The 23,862-nt window shown below is 42.2% G+C and overlaps 1 long non-coding RNA gene across 3 annotated transcripts in view; it reads left to right on the forward strand.

Annotated features, from left to right (window-relative positions):
- Positions 1-20,593, forward strand: part of LOC142656460 (uncharacterized) — a 189,684-nt gene extending 169,091 nt beyond the window's left edge. For all 3 annotated transcript variants that reach the window (XR_012849679.1, XR_012849680.1, XR_012849678.1), the window contains exons 4-6: positions 1,104-1,198; positions 3,339-3,407; positions 20,522-20,593. This is a non-coding gene — a long non-coding RNA (uncharacterized LOC142656460). The remainder of the gene's footprint in view (positions 1-1,103; positions 1,199-3,338; positions 3,408-20,521) is intronic.
- The last annotated feature ends 3,269 nt before the right edge of the window (positions 20,594-23,862 follow it).

Below are 23,862 nucleotides of genomic sequence, written 5' to 3' on the forward strand. Positions count from 1 at the left end.
CATCTGGAAATTACCAGAGGGAGCCAGAAAACATACACTTACCCATGGCTATAGAAGTAAACCCGTGATCCACGTAAAGAAAATAGCACCCCAACGCGCGTTTCGCTGTATCAGCTTCCTCAGGGGGTATAATCTAGGCTGTATCCTGTCCTCCTTATACAGTGTCCCCCGTCGAGCGTAACGAAGGAAAAAGAAAAACAAATGTGGTTCCGAGTATAGACGTTCATCAATGGTCCACGGCGCATGCGCGAAATTAGGTCAAAGGTCGCAATGCCTCGGTCGCCTGTCGTCACGCCTCAAATGTGCACGCGCGTCTCCAAAGACGCGTCTCCAAGGAGATCGCGCAAGTGCACAGTCGGCGTACTGAAGAAAGGAGACCGAGGCAAGCACCCGACATCTCTGCAGCATGCGCAACCCCAAGATGAAGTCTGTATTGTGTCTAATAACTATGTCTCTATTTCTAGATGGTGCCAAAATCATAGGGTAATTCGAACGGTACATTCCGCATGGAGTATATATACAACCAGTAAAAAATGCCCCATATCACGGGACAAAACATATTCCAGAAGTGTATAGTGAATAGTGAAGGACAGTGAACGTAAATCTAATAAACAAAAATAAGAAAGTGACATAAAATAGACATTAATAAGTAGTGAAAAAAATTATAAATAATTAAGCAAGTGAATTAAGACCGAGAACAATGTACTCGGACGAAGAAATTTAAAAAAATGTAAAGAAATAATAATAAAAAATAATAAAAATAAAAAGAATAATAACAAGTGGTATGCAGTCAAAAGAATAATAATAATATAACTGTAAGATTAATATACTGGTAAGTGCTGTGAAGAGGATACATGAAGACACATGTAAAAAGACCAGTGAAAAAATAAAATATGAAAATAGCACATTTAAATATAAAGGGGAAGTTTAAGAAATCTATATTTCGAAAAAAGGTTAATTTATAATAGTACTCAAAAAGATGGCATCATCCAACAATATTTCTTTGAGACATAGTTGATGTACAATGTTAAGACACAGTATTCATTTCTCATCCATCTATCTATTGTTGATTAATCGAATGTTCGTATTCCAATTCCTTCCAGCAACCTTACGACTGTCCAAAAGAACAACCCTCATTGGAGAAATTCGACAAGATCTGAACATGGACGTAGAGACACATAATTAGTAACAAATACAGGTAGTACATTATAACATAAAATCGCCTAAAAACACTTAATTTGCAATGGGTGAATACGATTTATAGGAAAGCAGAGAAGCTCAATTTTTCATTTAGACCAAGGGGGGTCATAGTTCCGAGGGTAGTAATCCATCTGCACTCTTTTTGTGCTAGAATCTAATTAGCATTTCCCCCTCTGACACCACAGTGCACCATGTCTATGCCCCGCGCCAGAAAAGTTTTGGGGTCACATCCATGGTGCAATTTGAAATGCTTCGGAATCGTCTTCAATAGTGATAAATCGCTGACTTCTTTCGCAGCCAGAATATCCCTCACATGTTCACGGATGCGGACCCTAAGTTGTCTGGATGTGAGACCAACGTAGACCTTTGGGCATCCACATGTTGCGTAGTAAATAACATGGGTAGTACTGCATGATATGTAGTGCAGGATTTTGAATTGGCGTCCATTTTTGACGGAACTAAAGGAAGTTGTCCTTATTATGTTGGCGCATGCCACACAGTCACCACAAGGGTAACAGCCCTGAATAGGGCCTCGTGTGGAGAAGGGGTTTAGTTGCAGAGGCACATAGTGGCTCTTTACTAGTATATCTTTCAGATTTTTGTTTCTTCTAGCCGTCATCTGAGGGTTAATTGGTAGAGCCTTTGAGAATGCAGGTTCTGTATGTAGAATCGGCCAATGCTTCTCCAGAACTAATCTCATTGTTTGCCACTGGTTGTTAAAAGTGGAAATAAATCTAATTTTGTTATCCGTCTGATCTTTCTTTTTTCTACCTGTCGGATGTAAAAGATTCTTTTGTTCCGTTTTTTTGGCCCGATTATATCCCTGCTTGATACACCTTTGACTATATCCCCTGGCTTGAAATCTTTCTTTAAGATCTTGTGATTGTTTTTCAAATTTTTCCTCAGAAGAGCAGATCCGCTTCATTCTCAGGAACTGACCAACTGGGACAGCCTTTGTAGTAGAATATGGGTGCGCTGAAGTGGCATGCAGGAGGGAATTAAATGACGTCCCCTTCCTATATACGTCTGTCTGCAAAGCTCCCCCTATAGCTGCCTCAATTGTCACATCCAAAAAGTCTACTCATTGTCTATCAAGGGTATATGTTAATTTGATATTGAATGTATTAACATTCAACATCTGCATAAAGTCGATCAACAATTTTTCCGTACCTTGCCAGATGATAAGTACATCATCTATATAGCGTAACCAGCACTGCACATGGTCAGCGGCATGGGCGCCGCCACCCTGCAGAACCTGTCTCTCCCAAAAACCGAGAAACAGGTTCGCATATGACGGAGCGCACGCCGAGCCCATTGCAGTGCCTTGCTTTTGTACGTAGAAGATATCTTTGAAGACAAACAAATTATGGGCAAGAATGTACTCTAACAGTTCAATAATCAGATTTTGCGTCTGGCTGTCCCAGTTGCTCATCCCCAAGAAAAAGCGGACCGCGTTAACCCCATCTTGGTGTCGAATGCTTGTGTATAGCGACTCGACATCGGCCGTCACCAACAGCATATCTGACTCCAGGACTATCCCATCAATTCTCGTAAGCATGTCAGTTGTATCTTTTATGTACGAGGGCAGAGTTTCAACCAAAGGTTTCAAATAAAAATCAATGAATTTACAGATCGGGTCGCACAGACCCCCTATCCCTGAGACTATAGGCCTCCCCGGTGGTTCCAATGGGTGACATGACAGACGTTTTGATCAGTGGGAGTCTGAGCACTGGAATCCCCACCGATCGCTAAAACTAAGTGGCAGAAGAGTGAGCGATATACGGGCTCAATAGAAAGTCCATACATCGTTTCCTCTACTTTCCGAGGAAAGCCGATCAGAAACAAAGCGGAACAATGCTCATTCGAGCGCTTCTGTCACTTAGTTTTAGCAATCGGTGGGGTTCTCAGTGCTCGAGTTTCACAGGACCTTCTATCAGAAGAAGGATTATCATAACTGGGTAAAAATCACCGAATACATCAATACTCACATAAGACTTGGTAAACACTCACTAATTTTTTTGCCATAAGTTTTTCTCTCTATGCCTTATCTATACCCTAGATTTTTAACCAAGTGGTACATGCCTTGTGTGTAGTGGGTACGTTTGTAGTGGGTACTTGCTCTGTGCTTATCTTTATAGGAATTGGACGATCACAGTGCGATCACGTGACAAACCCGTGGCCGGGATATTTCAGCAACAAAGTGTCCGGTAAGAGGATGAGCTGCCCAACCTTTTACCTGGTGTACTTTACAAACGGGGGCCGCAATAGAAAAAAATCACTGGAGGGTCTCTTTAAATATCTTCTACTGATTTGTGTCTACACTTTTTAAGCAAACTTATGTATTTCCATGGCTACAGACTACAAACAAACTCTATGTAGTCTGATCTTGCAGTTATTCCCTTCCATCTGCCGTCTTTTCTTGATAACTTACAGACAGTAGAAGAGGAAGTAGATGGAAGAGAGTAACACATGACTGTAGTATCAGACTACACACAGGGAGACAAATAGTTCTGCGTAGGAGCTGTAGACACAAACCGTAAGCTATTTCAATAAAAATTCAATACTAAAAGTACACATACCGTTTTTGAATATACCTTGCTTTACTAGGGTTAATTTTATAACCACATGTTTCATACTCACCATATTTACTAAAGTGATTTACTTATCTTATTAAAGCCCATAACTTTGCATTAATTAAAATTACCATATTCAGTTTTCCATAAAAATCCATGAAACTGTTAAAAGCAATTAAAAGTAAAACAGATTAATTCATGTAGCTTGCAGAAACCAACAGCATTCCATATGAAAGCAATTAATATATTGTAGCCGGTAGTTATTTTACAGCTGGGATGGCAGTGAAAGCTTCCACACATTTGTCATAAGCAAGTAAAATATTAATAGCAATATGTATCTGGGAAATTCAAAAACAAAGAGATATTACTCCCTACAGATACTACAGTGCAAGCATTGTGATAAATATTTATCCCACTCACCTCAGGTTTCTCACAGTTGTAGCGCATCCATCTTACATGATTACACAGTTACATCATCAACATGTTAGAAATTGGAGAATATAAACTTAACTGCAAAAATGTTGAGCGTGAACTGGCCCTAGAGCGTCATTTACATGGCTATATGTAAGTTAGTGTTTTCTTCGTTTTTCACTTGTGGTTGCCTATGGTGCACCCTGCTGTGATGTCCTCCCGAGAGGTGTCCTGTTTGCTTCTCTCTTTCTCTTGAAGGGCCTGCATGTTGGGCATATCTGTTGCCCGATGATGTCACTGAACCTATTTTATGAGTTCTCCTTGATGTGTTTACTGCCTGATCAAGGTTTTTCTATCCCGTTTAGCTCCCGCACTTCATGCATTGTTCTTTCTTTGAGCCTTACCTGTTACCATTGCCGATCTTTTACCTGGGACCTCTGACCTTGGCATGTCCATGATGACTCAGTTTCTCAAGATGAACACAGATGTGCACAGAGCATAAAGGGTGTTAAAGGCTATGAACACGTTTGAGGGCATTTTTTTTTTTTTTTTTTTAATAGACAGATCAGCTTTCTATACAGAGCAGCTGTATCGTTCGCTTTACACTGAATCCGTCAGTCCCGTGGACCTGACATGTTCAGTGTCGGCGGTTCCTGCGTATCTGTGACACGCAGGATCCACCTGTAATCTATCACATCTAAGTTCAGAACTTAGATGTGATCGATCACAGTTGGATCCTGCGTGTTAGAGACAGGCAGGACCCGCCAACGCTGAACGTGTCAGGTCTGCGGGACTGACGGAATCAGTGTAAAACGAAAGATACAGCTGTTCCTGACCCTTTTAGTACTGCCCCCAATATTTTACACTTTATTCACCACTCACTATACTCAGTACTGCCTCCTATATTTCACACATATTATTACCACTTGCACATTATACACTATTCATTTACTTTTTACTACATATCCCATGAACCACACGTCACTCCCCTCAAGGCTAGTGGGAGTGGCTATTATTATTTAAACACACCTGTGCACTTTCCTTCAGCAGCATTTTTGACCTGGCTGCGTCCTATTGGGATTATACCTGCCCAATTTGTGAGTATGGCCATTTTTTGTGTTTTTAGTACTACAAAGTTAAGTTATCCCTTAGCATTCAGTAATACAAGTACACAGTCAGAGAAAGTATAAAAGAAAGTAGAATATGATTTTGATAATTTTATTATAACTGTGTGGTGCTCTAAAAAAATACATAATTGCCACGATTATATTGTATTTTTCCCTCTGATATGAAAAGAACATGGTCACATATTGTCAGTCAATGACTCAAAGTTCTGGGAACAGAATATAAAGAAAATATGAATAATGTGCTATCTTTATAAAGATCGAAAAAGGCCATACTTACAAATGGACACAGCCAGGTCTGAAACGCTGATGAAGGCGAGTGAGCAGGTGCTTTAAATAATAATAGCCACTCCCACTAGTCTTGAGGGGAGTGGTATGTGGTGCATGGGATGTGTAGTAAGAAATAATAAATGAATAGTGTATGTGCAAGTGTAATAATGTGAGTGAAATATAGGGGGCAGTAATGAGTGAAGTGCCTAAAAAATAAATGAATAATGGGATGCAAGTGTGTGAAACATGGAGGAATAGTGTGTAAGTCATGAGGCGCAACGTGACTAGCCAGGTAGAAGCCTATTTGTGACGCCTTGATAATTCATAGAGCGGGCTACCCTGCTTGCTAGGCCAAACAACAACACACCATGCTCTCCCAGCATCAAAGACCTGGCTGTGTCCAAAAGAAGCTTGCGTCCTTTTGGCCAAAATGATCACTAATACCCCAGGTATTTTTCATTATTACTTATTTTCGCTTCTTTTGGACACAGCCAGGTCTTTGATGCTGGGAGAGCATGGTGTGTTGTTGTTTGGCCTAGCAAGCAGGGTAGCCCGCTCTATGAATTATCAAGGCGTCACAAATAGGCTTCTACCTGGCTAGTCACGTTGCGCCTCATGACTTACACACTATTCCTCCATGTTTCACACACTTGCATCCCATTATTCATTTATTTTTTAGGCACTTCACTCATTACTGCCCCCTATATTTCACTCACATTATTACACTTGCACATACACTATTCATTTATTATTTCTTACTACACATCCCATGCACCACATACCACTCCCCTCAAGACTAGTGGGAGTGGCTATTATTATTTAAAGCACCTGCTCACTCGCCTTCATCAGCGTTTCAGACCTGGCTGTGTCCATTTGTAAGTATGGCCTTTTTCGGTGTTTTTGAATAAATGTCCTTGTTTTTATCTGTTTTATCTTTATAAAGATGAATGAGATAAGGAATAAACTATAATTTCATGACAATAGATGGAAACAAAAGTCTATAAATAGTACTATTAACATTGCCGTATAATACAATCCAATGAGGATGTCTCCAGGGGCCATAATTCTGTGTTATATAAATGAAATAATTGTATTTATGACCATATTAGAGAAAAAGAGAAGGAACTGATGACACTTCAGATCACCAATAAAGCATTAGCCTTATGGCGCACATCATAAGGTCTATACATCCTTCCCATTCTTCCTTTGTTGAAGAAATGAATATGATTATTCTTTACATAGCGGTGAGATTTTACGAAGCACAATATGTGTATTGAACTCATTCACACCGGACAATCAGCCATTGGAGCTTGTCATTACATGACTTGACACACATGGTCGCATTTAAAGGGATAGAGTTCTAATGTAAAGAGATAAGAATGGAGCAGAGTAGAAAAATATAAATTTAGTGAAAGGAATAGGATCCTCTATGGACATTGACTGAATGGAACAGTTGGAACATTATAGGTATCTTGGGGCCACAGGAAAATATGTGCACCCACGCTCCAAAAATATACTAATAGGTTAATTGGATTCCTATGAATTTGACCTAGTGTGTTTAAGATAGCGAAAAAAGATTGTAAGCCACATTTGGGGACAGGGACTAATGTGAATTTTGGCAATCTCTATGGTGGGGAAAATGTTGGTGCTACATAAACAAAAAGAAGTAAATGAATAAGACATATACTCAATAACGAAACAAGGCAAGCGGTAGGCTCCAAATTCAGCTTCAAATGGACCTCTTTGGACCTCTTGCCCTGTTCTACTAAAGACTTATTATTTGTGTCAGAAGCGGAACCCACTGTAGGGGTTCTTTATGGAGAAAGAGGGGCACGGAAGCGCTCCCTTTTTAACACTTGGCTGTAAGCTTTAAAGAGTCTCCCGCAGGTGGGTTTCCAGACCTTCAGTGGGAATCCACAATCGTCCATATGGATGTCTCTGCCGGATTGGGCAGTGGACTGCTGTCGGTCGTTGTCGTCAGAAGTTTCCTTGCATGGTTCCGTCAGTAAAATCTTTGGTGCAGCGACCTGACACTTCAAAGAAGATAACTAGCATAGATAAAAGGCAAATCATTGATTTAAGCTCTCTCATAAACAACTGTGATGCGATTTGAATTTGTACCGAGCGCTTCCTCAGACCAGTATAAGAAAACAGGGTTTTCTTATGGACCTCTGTCCCTGTTCTACTAAAGGCTCATTATTGTGTCAGAACCGGAGCCCACTGTAGGAAATTCTGGTACTCTGGTTAACAAGTCTAACCCTGGCTTTATCCTAAAACTTTCCTTTGTGCCCCTTTGCTTCCAGCAGCCATAATCTTTTTTTAATTTTTAAGTCGTAGCTTAATGAGTTGTAGAATTTTTATTTTTGGCACCGAACATTAGCGTTCAACATATTCATTTTTATTAAGGCAGAAAAAGCTAGTCTATTTTTTAGTTTAGTTTTTATGCTTTTCACCGATTTCCATAAATAAGATATTAACTTTATTGTATATATGGGAATACTAAATATGAATGTACCTCTGCATAATAGTGCATATTTTGGGTATCTCATTATGAATGCTTATTAACAGCCATTTTCACAAGACAGTCCTGGGCTCTTTTGTAAGGACATGGGCTATCTGTATATAATTGTGATATTGGGGTACACAGTTAGCATTCTTCCTTCATTGACAGTTTTACACCACAGTCGAATTTGATCGCTGTGTTTTCAAAGGTAAACTGCCAGGGTACGTGGTTTCTCCAATCCTGGCCATTAGTGTGTGTGTCACTGTCGATTACAACTGCAATGCCATGGGTGATGAAGTGGATACGTATGATATGTGCCACGTGATTACGAGAACATACATATACATTTAATAATTGGAACTATCACCTGCTTTGACCATACATTTACATCAAGATTAACAGTGTAAAGTCGATGGACCGATTAGGACTTTACCAACCACAGGAGCACTTGACAAATGTTTAGTTTAACCTATAATGGAGCAATACTTCCTTTCCTTAAGATGCCTGCTGTCCCTCTATTTCCTCTGCAATCATCTGTAATCTATGGGGAAACCTGGCAATAAATCTTCAGTTTCCCTGCAGCGCCATCATAGGGGAAATTAGGCATTACATAGTGTCCATAAATATAAATGGGTTGTCTTTGTAATGCAGCACAGAACAGGTCCTCCAGAGTGAGAGACGCTCTTTATAACCACTCTCCACTTTGGTCAAGAGATGAGGATCCTGAAGCAGGCACCACCCTCCATTAACTCAGAATTCCCTAATAGGGTATGGGAACATGGATTTTCTTAATTGGATAACTACTTTAACTATCATTCTGGCATTACATTCATGAACCAGGGAGATCAGAATCAACTGCTGTAGGTCTTGACCAGACCCCAAGAGTGCCGTAGAAAGAAGCTATGGTTGGGAACCATGGGGTTCCCTATCAAATATCCCTTTCAATCAAAATTAAAAATTCAATATGAAGAATAATATTTTGTGAATTTTACATATTTGATATAGTAGAATTAGGGATATGTGTGATAAATAATAAAACATATGGAACACATGATTATCTCTACACTTTAAATGCCTTAGTCGAGAGATTTCACTAGGTTGTCATTGAATGTGGTAATTACAATTATTTCCACAGATGCTCTTTATAAACCTGAGGATCAAACAACCCTACTAGAAGTTTTAACATCTGCTACCTCAGCAATGCAATTAATATTGTACCTATTATTAACACTTTTTGCAATTGATAAGCAACCTTTATAAGAAACATGTCATGGATTCAAAACTCTGTGGCTGCTTGTCAATTAACTACATGAGGGCCACGTATAGCGGAAAAGTGATAATGATACTGCTGTCATATCCATAGAAATGTCAATGGTTAGTTATGTCCAAATAGTTATGGAGTTGTGGTTCCCTATGATCACACTGTGAGAAATTAGATGGTATTAATTTGACCATTACTACAACTGCTTCTGTATACAGAGTTCTTTTTGGAAATATCAGGTTGCTGTGTTCTTATAATTATGAATAAGAACATGTCTTCATAAACTGATACAAAAAGGGTGAGTTTTTGTATCCAATGACTGATCCCATTGATATTTATAGAACGAACGAGGATATGACCCTTGGTAGCTGGCGGGCACAATATACATAAACATAGAAAAAAAGCTGTCTGCAACAGCCAACCCTATTTCCCAGCCACCACTAATATATGAAAGAAAGTTACAATTTTATTAGCTACTTATAGCTGGACAAACCACAATTAGGATTTAAAATTATCACCAGCCGAGATCGGACAAACACATGTATGACCTGATTGACCAGGCATATCTGTATGTAACATAGGATTATGTCTTCCCTATTCAGTTAAATTGTTAGTAACTAGTAGCAACAATAGGTCCGATCAGCAGCAGTGTCTAAAATTTGAACAGCCCCCCCGACATGTTTCGCCACTAGGTAGCGTCCTCAGGGGTACACGGGGCTAATGGCGGCGCGGAATAAAGGAGATCCTGATATAAACATGTCAAATGACGTGTCAGAAGGTGTGTCGGGCCAATTGGCCAATAGCAATGAGGGAGACATAGAGGCCTCTCAGCTGTGTTCAGCCAGCGAATGAATGACATGATAAGGTGCCTCAATCAGACAGGGGAGGCGACGCATGCGCATAAAGGTGAAAGAACGACTTAGTGCACTCATCCGGATAAAAGCTGCGAATCGACTCGCGCCTGCGCAGATGCACAGAACCGCAACTTAGTATCGAAACGGCTCACTCTGGTCGTTGATGCATTAGCATCATATATAAAGACTCAGTTCACCCATCCAGATTCAAGCCGCAAGTCGAGTCGCGCCTGCGCACCTGCACAGAACAGCAACTTAGTACCAGAACGGGTCGCTCTAGCCAACGATGCATTAGCATCATATACACACTGAAACCCCTTGCCGTCTCTATAGAGAAGTGACAACCCAGCAAACATTCATGCACCTACAGTGCCGGCATTAGCCCCGTGTACCCCTGAGGACGCTACCTAGTGGCGAAACATGTCGGGGGGGCTGTTCAAATTTTAGACACTGCTGCTGATCGGACCTATTGTTGCTACTAGTTACTAACAATTTAACTGAATAGGGAAGACATAATCCTATGTTACATACAGATATGCCTGGTCAATCAGGTCATACATGTGTTTGTCCGATCTCGGCTGGTGATAATTTTAAATCCTAATTGTGGTTTGTCCAGCTATAAGTAGCTAATAAAATTGTAACTTTCTTTCATATATTAGTGGTGGCTGGGAAATAGGGTTGGCTGTTGCAGACAGCTTTTTTTCTATGTTTATTGATATTTATAGGACTCTATAGTAGTTGAACTGATGACACTATCAGTTATTGTTTTCCACTCCTCAATTGATGGCATGCCATGGCACCAGTCTATTCTTAAGATCAGTGGGGGTCCTACAAGACGAATCTCCACCAACTAGATGTTCATGATATTTTTGAGTAATTTATGATAAGTTTCACGATTTGAACAGATATTACTTATATAGGCAATATGTATATATACAATGCATTCGGAAAGCCTTCAGACACTTTTAATTTTTTCAAATTTTGTGATATTGAGGTCTCGTGCTAAAATAAAATAAAAAAAATCACATGTTTTTGCCATCCTTCTGCACTCAATACCCCATAATGACAAAGTGAAAACAGAATGTTAGTTCTTTGCTAACTTTTTGAAAAGGAAAAACTAAAATCTTGCATTGACACAAGTATTCAGACCCTTTACTCAGTACTTAGTTGAAGTACCTTTGGCAGTGATAACAGCCTCCAGTCTTTTTGGGTAGGATGCCACAAGGTTTGCACACCTGAATTTGGGGATTTTCTGCCATTCTTCTCTGCAGATTTTCTCAAGCTGTCAGGTTGGATTGGGGACCATCAGTGGACAGCCATTTTCAGGTCTCTCCAAAGATGTTCTATTGGGTTCAAGTCAGGGCTCTGTCAAGGCCACTCAAGGACAGTCACAGAGTTGTCCCTCAGCCACTCCTGTGTTGTGTTGTGTTGTGTTGTCTTGGCTGTGTGCTTAGGGTCATTGTCTTGTTGGAAGGTGAACATTCAGTTCATTCTGAGGTCCAGTTTACTCTGGATTAAATTTTCATTAAGAATATCTGTAAAGGATCTGCCAGGCACTACGTCTGTGGATACTCCCAGGATTAATCAGTCGACACCTGAGGCCAGACCTCTTAGACTGACACCGGCTCCCACCAATCAGGGTGGCAGGCTCAGGAGTGGGAGAGCCTATCGCGGCCTGGTCAGTCGGAGTTAGCTCCGCCCCCTGTCCATTTATACCTGCCGTTTTCTCTTCCTCATTGCTTGTTATTCTTCTTGGATTCCTGGCCCCACTGCTGCCTTGCTCCAGCCTGCTTCTGCCGTGCTTCTGCCTTGCTTCAGTTCCCGCTTATCCTGCTTCGCTCTGCCCCTGGCTTGCTTCCTGCTCCGTGCTCTGCGTTTGTATACTCCACTACATCCTGATCCTGACTGGCTCGTTCACCACTCCGTTTCCTCACGGTGTTCCGTGGGCTACTGCCCCTTCCCTTGCTTGTTCCCTGTTTGTACCCCCTTGCACTTAGTCAGCGTAGGGACCGCCGCCAAGTTGTACCCCGTCGCCTAGGGCGGGTCGTTGCAAGTAGGCAGGGACAGGGCGGTGGGTAGATTAGGGCTCACTTGTTCCCTTCACCTCCTTCCTGCCATAACATAATAACAAGCCCATACCTAGTCTACCATTTCTCCTACGCTGACGCTATCATGGACCCCCTTGAGACCCTGACCCAGCAGATGCAGGGCCTCTCCCTACAGGTCCAGGCCCTTGCTCAGAGGGTCAACCAGTCTGACGCTGCCATAGTAGTACCCCTCACCTCACCTCTAGAACCCGACCTCAAGTTACCTGACCGTTTCTCAGGGGACCGTAAGACTTTTCTCTCCTTCCGGGAGAGTTGCAGACTTTACTTCCGTCTAAAACCTCACTCCTCAGGTTCCGAGAACCAGCGGGTGGGTATCATTATATCCCGACTCCAGGAAGGGCCCCAAGAGTGGGCCTTCTCCTTGGCTCCTGACGCCCCTGAACTTTCCTCCGTCGATCGTTTTTTCTCTGCCCTCGGACTCATTTACGACGAGACTGACAGGACTGCCTTAGCCGAGAGTCAGCTGGTGACCTTACGTCAGGGTAGGAGACCGGTTGAGGAATACTGTTCTGATTTTAGAAAGTGGTGCGTAGCTTCTCGGTGGAACGACCCGGCCCTAAGGTGCCAGTTTAGGTTAGGATTATCTGACGCCCTGAAGGATCTGCTTGTTAGCTACCCCTCTTCTGACTCCCTAGACCAGGTTATGGCCCTAGCAGTACGACTTGACCGACGTCTCAGGGAACGTCAGCTTGAACGTTTCAATGTTTTCCCCTCTGACTTCCCTGCGATTCCCCCCGAGGTCCCGTCTCCTCGCTCTTCCACGGAAGACTCGGAGGTACCTATGCAACTCGGGGCCTCCATGTCCCCTCGACAACGTAGAGAGTTCCGCAGGAAGAATGATCTCTGCTTCTATTGTGGGGGTGACAAGCATCTACTGAACACCTGTCCCAGGCGCAAGAATAAGCAGCCGGAAAACTTCCGCGCCTAAGTGATCATCGGGGAGGTCACTTGGGCGCACAGGTATTTCCCGTTAATATAAAACGCAATAAAATTTTGCTTCCCTTTCAGGTCTCGTTTGCTGGCCGGTCTGCCACTGGCAGTGCCTTCGTGGATTCTGGCTCATCTGCTAATATCATGTCTGTGGAATTTGCTATGTCTCTAAAAATGCCTTTTATTGATTTGCCTTATCCTATCCCGGTAGTGGGTATCGACTCCACTCCTCTTGCTAATGGTTATTTTACTCAGCATACTCCTGTTTTTGAACTCCTTGTTGGCTCCATGCATTTGGAGCAGTGCTCTGTACTGGTGATGCAGGGATTATCGTCCGATCTGGTACTAGGTCTTCCCTGGTTGCAGCTGCATAATCCCACGTTTGATTGGAATACTGGGGATCTCACCAAATGGGGTAGTGAATGCCTGATGTCATGTCTTTCGGTTAACTCTATTTCTCCCCGGGAGGAGGTAAACACGCTTCCTGAGTTTGTTCAGGACTTCGCTGATGTGTTTTCTAAGGAGGCCTCCGAGGTGTTGCCCCCTCATAGAGATTACGATTGCGCCATCGATTTGGTGCCTGGTGCCAAGCTTCCTAAGGGGAGGATATTTAATCTTTCATGTCCTGAACGTGAAGCTATGAGGGAGTATATCCAAGAATGCCTGGCCAAGGGTTTCATTCGCCCCTCGACTTCTCCTGTAGGTGCTGGCTTCTTCTTCGTGGGGAAGAAGGATGGTGGTCTTAGGCCGTGCATTGATCGGAACTTGAATAAGGTCACAGTAAGGAACCAGTATCCCCTTCCTTTGATTCCGGATCTTTTTAATCAGGTTCAGGGGGCCCAATGGTTCTCTAAGTTCGATCTATGGGGGGATATAACCTTATCCGCATCAAAGAGGGGGATGAGTGGAAGACTGCGTTCAACACGCCCGAAGGTCATTTCGAATACCTGGTCATGCCCTTTGGGTTGTGAAATGCCCCTGCTGTCTTCCAGAATTTTATTAATGAAATTCTGAGAGATTACCTGGGAAATTTTCTTGTAGTGTACCTTGATGACATACTGGTGTTTTCCAAGGACTGGTCCTCCCACGTGGAGCATGTCAGGAAGGTCCTCCAGGTCCTCCGGGAAAATAATCTGTTTGCGAAAACCGAAAAATGTGTGTTTGGGGTACAGGAGATACCATTTTTGGGTCAAATCCTCACTCCTCATGAATTCCGCATGGACCCTGCCAAGGTTCAGGCTGTGGCGGAATGGGTCCAACCTGCCTCCCTGAAGGCGCTACAGTGTTTTTTGGGGTTCGCTAACTATTACAGGAGATTTATTGCCAACTTCTCGGTCGTCGCTAAGCCTCTTACGGACCTCACTCGCAAGGGTGCTGATGTCCTCCACTGGCCTCCTGAGGCCGTCCAGGCTTTTGAGACCCTCAAGAAGTGCTTTATCTCGGCCCCCGTGCTGGTTCAGCCCAACCAAAGGGAGCCATTTATTGTGGAGGTTGACGCGTCCGAGGTGGGAGTGGGGGCCGTTTTGTCCCAGGGTACCAGCTCCCTCACCCATCTCCGCCCCTGTGCTTACTTCTCTAGGAAGTTTTCGCCCACGGAGAGTAACTATGATATTGGCAACCGCAAACTTTTAGCCATTAAATGGGCTTTTGAAGAGTGGCGTCACTTCCTGGAGGGGGCCAGACACCAGGTAACGGTCCTTACTGACCACAAGAATCTGGTTTTCCTAGAATCTGCCCGGAGGCTTAATCCTAGACAAGCTCGATGGGCGCTATTCTTTACCAGATTTAACTTCTTGGTTACCTATAGGGCTGGGTCCAAAAATATTAAGGCCGATGCACTGTCACGTAGTTTCATGGCCAATCCTCCTTCTGAGGAGGATCCTGCTTGTATTTTACCCCCTGGTATAATCGTTTCTGCCACTGATTCTGATTTAGCCTCTGACATTGCGGCTGATCAAGGTTCAGCTCCCGGGAACCTCCCTGGGGACAAGCTGTTTGTCCCCCTGCAATACCGGCTAAGGGTACTCAGGGAAAACCATGACTCCGCACTATCTGGTCATCCTGGCATCTTGGGTACCAAACACCTCATTACCAGAAACTATTGGTGGCCTGGGTTGCCTAAAGACGTTAGGGCTTACGTCGCCGCTTGTGAGGTTTGTGCTAGGTCCAAGACCCCTAGGTCCCGACCTGCGGGCTTACTACGTTCTTTGCCCATTCCCCAGAGACCTTGGACCCATATTTCCATGGATTTTATCACCGATTTGCCTCCATCTCAGGGCAAGTCGGTGGTGTGGGTGGTAGTAGACCGCTTCAGCAAGATGTGCCACTTTGTGCCCCTTAAGAAACTACCTAACGCCAAGACGTTAGCTTCTTTGTTTGTTAAACACATTTTGCGTCTCCATGGGGCCCCAGTCAATATAGTTTCTGACAGAGGGGTACAATTTGTTTCCTTATTTTGGAGAGCTTTTTGTAAAAAGTTAGAGATTGATCTGTCCTTCTCCTCCGCCTTCCATCCCGAAACTAATGGCCAAACGGAAAGGACTAATCAATCCCTGGAACAATATTTAAGGTGTTTCATCTCTGACTGTCAATTTGATTGGGTCTCATTCCTTCCCCTCGCCGAATTTTCCCTGAATAACCGGGTCAGTAACTCATCAGGGGTCTCCCCGTTTTTCTGTAATTTCGGGTTTAATCCAAGGTTCTCCTCCGTTTCTCCTGGTTGTTCCAATAATCCTGAGGTAGAGGATGTTCATCGGGAACTTGTGCACAGTCTGGGCCCAGGTTCAGAAGAACCTAGAGGCGTCCCAGAGCGTACAAAAGATTCAGGCTGATAGAAGACGTTCTGCTAACCCCCGGTTTGTCGTCGGGGATCTGGTGTGGTTGTCGTCTAGGAACTTGCGCCTTAAGGTCCCGTCCAGGAAGTTTGCTCCCCGATTTATTGGGCCTTATAAGGTCATTGAAGTCCTCAACCCTGTATCCTTCCGTCTGGAGCTGCCCCCATCCTTTCGCATACACGACGTCTTTCATGCCTCCCTCCTTAAACGCTGCTCCCCGTCCTGGTACCCCTCGAGGAAACCTCCTGTTCCCGTTCTCACCCCTGAGGGGGTGGAATTCGAGGTGGCCAAGATTGTGGACAGTAGGATGATCCAGGGCTCCCTCCAGTACCTGGTCCATTGGAGAGGATACGGGCCGGAGGAGAGGACTTGGGTACCTGCTCGAGATGTTCACGCTGGGGTATTGGTCAGGAGGTTCCACCTTCTCTTCCCCACTAAACCGGGTCCTCTTAGTAAGGGTCCGGTGGCCCCTCATAAAAGGGGGAGTACTATAAAGGATCTGCCAGGCACTACGTCTGTGGATACTCCCAGGATTAATCAGTCGACACCTGAGGCCAGACCTCTTAGACTGACACCGGCTCCCACCAATCAGGGTGGCAGGCTTAGGAGTGGGAGAGCCTATCGCGGCCTCGTCAGTCGGAGTTAGCTCCGCCCCCTGTCCATTTATACCTGCCGTTTTCTCTTCCTCATTGCTTGTTATTCTTCTTGGATTCCTGGCCCCACTGCTGCCTTGCTCCAGCCTGCTTCTGCCTTGCTTCAGTTCCCGCTTATCCTGCTTCGCTCTGCCCCTGGCTTGCTTCCTGCTCCGTGCTCTGCGTTTGTATACTCCACTACATCCTGATCCTGACTGGCTCGTTCACCACTCCGTTTCCTCACGGTGTTCCGTGGGCTACTGCCCCTTCCCTTGCTTGTTCCCCTTTTTGTACCCCCTTGCACTTAATCAGCGTAGGGACCGCCGCCAAGTTGTACCCTGTCGCCTAGGGCGGGTCGTTGCAAGTAGGCAGGGACAGGGCGGTGGGTAGATTAGGGCTCACTTGTTCCCTTCACCTCCTTCCTGCCATAACAATATCTCTGTACTTTGCTCCATTCAGTTTTCCCTCAACCCTGACCAGTCTCCCGGTCCCAGCCGCTGAAAAACACCACCACAGCATGATGCTGCCACCACCAAGGTTCACTGTAGGGATGGTATTGGGCAGGCAAGAGCAGTGCCTGGTTTCCTCCAGACATGACATTTAGAATTGATGTCAAAACATTCATTCTTGGTTTCATCAGACCACAGAATCTTGTTCCTCACAGTCTGAGAATTCCTTAGGTGCTTTTTTGCAAACTCCAGGCAGGCTTTCATGTGTCTTTTACTGAGGAGAGGTTTCTTTCTGGCCACTCTGCCATAAAGCCCAGTTGCTGCAGTGATTGTTGACCTTCTGGAAGTTTCTCCCATCTGCACACAGGATCTTTGGAGGTTAGCCAGAGTAACCATTGGGCTCCTGGTCACCTCTCTTACCAAGGCCTTTCTCCCCCTAATTTTTAGTTTGGTGGGATGAACAGCTCTAGTAAGAGTTCTGGTTGTTCCAAACTTCTTCCATTAACAATTATGGTGGCCTCTGTGCTTTTGGGAACTTTCAGTTCACCAGAAATTATTTTCTACCCTTTTCTAGATCTGTGCCTCCACACAATCCGGTCTCTGGGCTCTACAGGCAGTTCTTTCTTCCTCATGGCTTGGTTTTTGTTCTGATATGCATTGTCAGATGTGAGACCTTATATAGACGGGGGTGTGTCTTTCCAAATCATGTCCAAACAGATGAATTTACCACAGGTGGACTCCAATCAAGGTGTAGAAATATTTTACAGATGATCTAGAGAAATGGGAGGCCCCAGAGCTTAATTTCAAGTGTCATAACAAAGGGTCTGAATACTTATGTCCTTGCAAAATTTGAGTTTTTCATTTTTAATAAATTTGCAACAATTTCTAAAATTCTATTTTCAGTTTCATTATAGGGTAATGAGTGCCGAATCATGGCGAAAAATGTGATTATTTTTTTTATTTTAGCACAAGGCCTAAACATAACAAAATGTGAAAAAAGTGAAAGGGTCTGAAGACTTTCCAAATGCACTGTATTTAGTACCTACCATTAGATTTTTTTATTATAAATTCAGTTCAACATGTTAATACATTAAACTTTTGAATATATCTTATGAGGGGAAAGTGGCATCATCCTTACTTTTCAGCAGTCTGTATTTCCCCCTTCTCTGCCTACAGTCCCTCTGTAAATGTTCATTAATTACCAATAAATCCAACTAGAGTAAAACAGTAAATGAAAGCCAGGGAGGAGGGGGATGTAGCTGGAGTTTATTACTCAGATTTTCAGTGACACAGCATGAGGGGGAGAAGAAGCAGGAGGAGGAGATATCTCCCACTTGGTTATAAATGCTCATGGTAATGTACTGTAGCCATAACTAGATTATGAATTCCATTGGTTTTCCTTTAGTCTCCAACATTATATTTTCCCTAGTTTCACTAGGAGACTAACAGTATACCAGGCATCCTTTTAGAGGGTAGACGAAACAACTAGAGATGAGTGAATTTCCTTAAATTAACTTTGGGTCTAATTCAGTCGAACCAGCTGTCTGATTAGTTATCGGTCCGAATTTTTGTTTCCGTCAATCGAAAGTGCTCCTTTTGCCCTGAAAACTTTTCTTTGACTCTCTGAAGATTTCTAGGATTGTATTTAACCCCTGTCAAGCTCTTTAAAGCCAAGCCAACATTAGTAATGTCACCCACCTATACCCCTCATGATTGATTATTCTAGAGGGAGGGATAACCGCAGTGCATTTTGGGAAGGCTGCAGGCTAAGCATTATGGGGAAGCCCATCCAAGGCCATGTAATCCTTTTTCTAATCTGTAAAATTGTGGCCGGCGTTTGTGCACTGCGAACTCCAAAAGTTTCCGATTTTAACAATCCCGAAACTGGAAATTTGAACCGAATTCAATTTGTGTATAATTGATTAGCTCATCTCTAGAAACAACCCTTGGACAAGAACCATCTTGTTCCATACAAAGCAAGCTGATACGTCCACTTTGAGTTAAAGGGACCTATACTTTTTTTTATTTTTTTAATATGACATGAATGATCCCAGAGACACATACCTAGATATTAGAACTTCTCTATAACTAGACACTCAATGCATTTATACTTTAAAACCATTTAAATTATGCATAAAAATCCAAGATATAGACTTGTGTTCCACTTAGAATAATCAGTTAAGTGTAAAAGAATTAAAAAAAGAGCAACTGTTTCATTACTAATTGTAAATGGTGGATATGTGGCCCAGATTTTCGAGCTGGGCGCTAGGAAGAGATTTGTATTCTGCTGGAGGCAGCATCCTCTTCCTCTACAATCATCTAATTGGATTTTCATGTCCAAATCCTGTTCTCTTAATCAAAAGGCAAACAAAATCAATCTTTCGAGTTCCAAGAATTTGAGTGGAGCATTTAGTTCTTAAGCAATGAAAGACATACTCTATAAATATCCATCAAAGCCGAGCTTCTTAAATTGTTTAACTGTCTAAATGCTGGTACTGAGTAAATCACTATTAAGATCAGCTTTGTGGAAGATAGATAATGGAGAAAAATCACTAAAGCCATTAATGGCTATTTTTATCCGCTGGAAATGGTAGATGACTTGTACATTTATTACAAAGGAGACAGAGTTCTTGAATGCTCCCTAACTGATTTTTAATCTACTGCAGACTTTAGCAAGCAACAATATCATTTGTGTCCTTTACCAAATCAACATGGATGTAGCCCTGTTATCAATATGACAGCGAAGGTTGAGGGCTTATATGGCTCTGCTAGAACAGACTGTGCTAGTGATACTTTTATTGAAGGGGAAGTCCATCTTTAATGTTATGATTGGATGGTTGACAAGGACTGTAAAGAAAAAAAAAATTATCAACCTGGGTATGAGGTTCTAAACAGAGGTATGTACAGTTCTGTATAAAAAGTCGAAAAATACCCTTATTAGAAGAGTCTGTAAAAAGCAGGAAACAAAAAGAAAAAGGTGTAAGGGCATGTTCACACATTCAGGATTCAGAACGCACTGTGGATTTTTTAAAACTGCAACATGTTCATTATTGATGAGGATTCCTGCCTTAAAAACCACAGAATACTTTCATTTAACTAAAATGGGACTAACCCGTGTGCGACCAATATGGTGCATGGAGATCCACTGGCCACTCCGGGGCAGAAGTCCGAGTGTCAGCTGTGGATTTCTGCCGCAGATTTTCTAAAAAATTAAAGCCAAATTTGCTATATTAAAATCCTTACCGTGCATATAGCCTTATATTGAATTCATCTGTATTTTCTTTATCTACGTTTTACTACTGTGCATCCTACTGCCATTTTAACTCTTCCATCTGCTGATTCTAAAAGCTGTGTCCTTCTAATATCCCACAGATGTCATTGACTTTATGTTACACTTCAAAGAAACCAAAACATTCATAAATATCTGAAGACACCATAGCTGCCTTGCAACATTTTTTCTTAGGTCCATACAAAATGGCTAAAGAGATATTTCTAAGGAGATATAAAAGAAAAGAAAAACGGTAAAAAGAGTTTCCAAAATTGGAGTTAAAAAATGTGTAAAATATAAGAAGAAAATTGGAGTCCTAATGACTTTATAAAACCCGGTAGACCATACACAGTGTCAACATCAGGGTCCACAAGTACTTTTGTCCATTTTTCCATTAGGAAAAGACAACTGAACACCTTGGGTTTGATATGATGTGTAGATGTTAAGAAATTGTTTCTGAGGGAAGGAAATAGGAGAAAATGTTCACTAGGACATCAGAACTGTAACAGAAGAGTGCTATGTCACTAAAGCAATTGAAGATGCTACCGGATGAAAAGTCTTCTTTACTATCATTAATTTTCTATATACAATCAGTATTGTCATTAGCGGCAGATAGAGGCAGCTGATGGATGGGTCTTGTCACATGTCCCTCAAGAAGCGGCCATGGGGGGACCTGAGCACCGTACAGTCAGTGATAAAAATTGGACTAAACAAGGGGCCGGCATCTTACAAATCAAGACATCAACGCAGATCTTCTAAGAACATTATATTAGTAAATCACTTTATGTGCGGTTTCCAGCACATTTTGGAAAATAAAGATACGTTTTTCAACCGCTTTAAGTTTTAGGAGCTTTTATATATTTTCTTATTCTATTTTCTGTACATGATTATCGAGGCAGCCATCTTACCTGACTTGCGATCCGCAGTTGAAGAGATTTACTTTAGAGCAGCCAAACGGACAAAAGGATCTTCAGTCAGATTACGACTCATTGACTTCTATGGGAGAGTGTTGTGGGCATGCTCTATGGAATGTGCAGAGGTTACTGTGTAGGAAAAGCCAGGAGCTGAGTTGTCTCCGCCATCTATTGTCAATGGTGTGATCCTATGTTATCTACTTCCAGCCATATAATAGAGGTATTACCCTTCATTGTCCACCCACACTCCAATGATAATGAGATGAATGCTAAAAAGTGTTTTCTACACAAAAATGTCTGCCTATTGAGAGGCTCAGTGGTCAGTGTGAAAACTGCTTTATTTCAGGATATATATATTTATATATATATATATATATATATATATATATATATATATATATATATATATATATATATATATATATATATATATATATATATATATATATATATGTATATATATATATATATATATATATATATATATATATATATATATATAAATAGTAAGGTGGAAAAATAATTTAAAAAAATACCGCCAAATTATTTTATTTTTTGTTACGATATATATTCCCCTTAGACGATGTTAAATATCAGCAACAATTCAATGTGACCAAAATGTAAGAATAGGGGGAAATCTTTTTTTTGCAGCAGCACTGTATTTGAACATAGCATACGATAGATAGACTGTCGCTTGTTTTAATTCTAAACTCAATTCCCTCTTTGGTCAAGGATCTTGAACTATCATATGCATGTTATAATGCTTAGCTTAATGCAGTAAAACTTTTCAATCCTTGTCCATCAGCCTTTATGACATCCTTCTGAAAAGCAATGAGTTCTGCACAGATTCATTCTGGTGCTTCCTTACCATTTCAGTGGTTTTATGGTGCCGAATCTATATACTTTGACAGTATGAAGTCATTTCCCTGAAAAACTATTTTCAGATCTCATTTACATAATGGGCTGTTGAGGGAATGTGCTTGTTTTTATCAAAGGGACGATTGGGGATTGTCACAAGCACCAAATCCTGTAAAAATCCAAGTGACTATTATAAACGCATTATAATGTTATCATCACATGAGGAATACTCCCAAATGAGGGGACAATGACATAAGCATAGCCTTGTGTCATAAGGCTAGAAAATGTGTACAATTTTACAAAGAAGCAAGTACAAAAATGTACAAACTTTCTACTCGACCTGTGTGTAGACTACAATACACAAGGACGTATATTCCATAGAGGCTAACCATGCATCTGCTACTGGGTCCTTAGGGAGAGGTGGCCGAGCCCTGGTTGTCCCCATTCCCCTTTCCAATAGGTGTAAAAAATCTGTACAGGACACCCCCCTCTGCATTGCTAGCAAACAATTGGGTGAAGAAATGGCCCAAGGGTCATGGAAACTGCGTGGAGGGTTAAGAAATACTAGTCCTTTTTGTACTGGGTGGCAAAACCCCCAAAATGTCATAGACTCCTCTCTTCGCCACCAAAAATCCAAATGCAATATATATTTTTTTCAGTTTATGTATATCTTAATCTCTTCTTAAAGGTTACGTCAGAAAGCGCCTGGTGCCCTGTACGTTGAGTGTGTAGGATAGGATTTCATGAACTAGTAATATGAGGGGATTCTATTTTGACCCTTTGCTGTGGAGCACCTTCTGCTCTGGGAATGCCCCTGTCCAGGAGCAAGTCATTCAGATGTTCTAATGAAAAATTAGCTGTGTGTTGTTTTTGCAAGGCAGAGCGCAGGAACATCAGCTACAGTCCAGGGTAGTCAGTTACCAGTGTATAGAGCAGAAATATTTGCTCTAGTATGAACATGTAGATCGTAGGCTCCAGATAAGAACCGGATTCCCACTATATCTTGATGCGGCTTAATGACAAAGTCAGACAGGTCCACCAGAGTACCAGTGGACCCTTCAGTGGCTCTGACACAACGATATTTTGCCAAGTTCCAGCAGAAGACAACCATTTTTGGCGCTTGCTTGGGAGCCAATCACTTGCCACCAGGGCTCAATAGTATTAAGAGCTACCACCAGCTATGAAAGCACATGCAGGATGCCCGAGAGACAATAGTTGGGGCATAATGGGCTACTATCTAGAAGCTTGACATTCCCCTGAGGGCAACATCAGGGGAAGGAAAGAACATCACTTATGGGATTTTAATATACCCAATCTTTTGATTCAATGGGAAATAAGATGGCATTGGCTTATTCTCCTTATCCCATTTAAAATACATGTTAATGTGGGCTTGGGAGAGATAGGCCAAATGGGCTATCTAATACGTATGCCTGCCCTCACATTGTGCCTGATGAGCCATGCATTGCTTCTAACAGGACATTCTATAGCAAATGGAGATGAGAGAATTTCTCTAAATTAGTTACAGGTCCGATTTGATCGAATTAGCCATCCGATTTAATTTGATCCTAATAAATTTACGAGTCGCAAGTTCTCCGAATGCCCTGGAAACTATCAAATAATTGTTAAAGTGTATCTCCAATTACATTTCCCCCAAATAAATTTTTACACTGGTC

This window comes from Rhinoderma darwinii, chromosome 6 (genome assembly GCF_050947455.1).
Source record: "Rhinoderma darwinii isolate aRhiDar2 chromosome 6, aRhiDar2.hap1, whole genome shotgun sequence".
In the NCBI taxonomy this organism is placed as follows: Eukaryota; Metazoa; Chordata; class Amphibia; order Anura; family Rhinodermatidae; genus Rhinoderma; species Rhinoderma darwinii.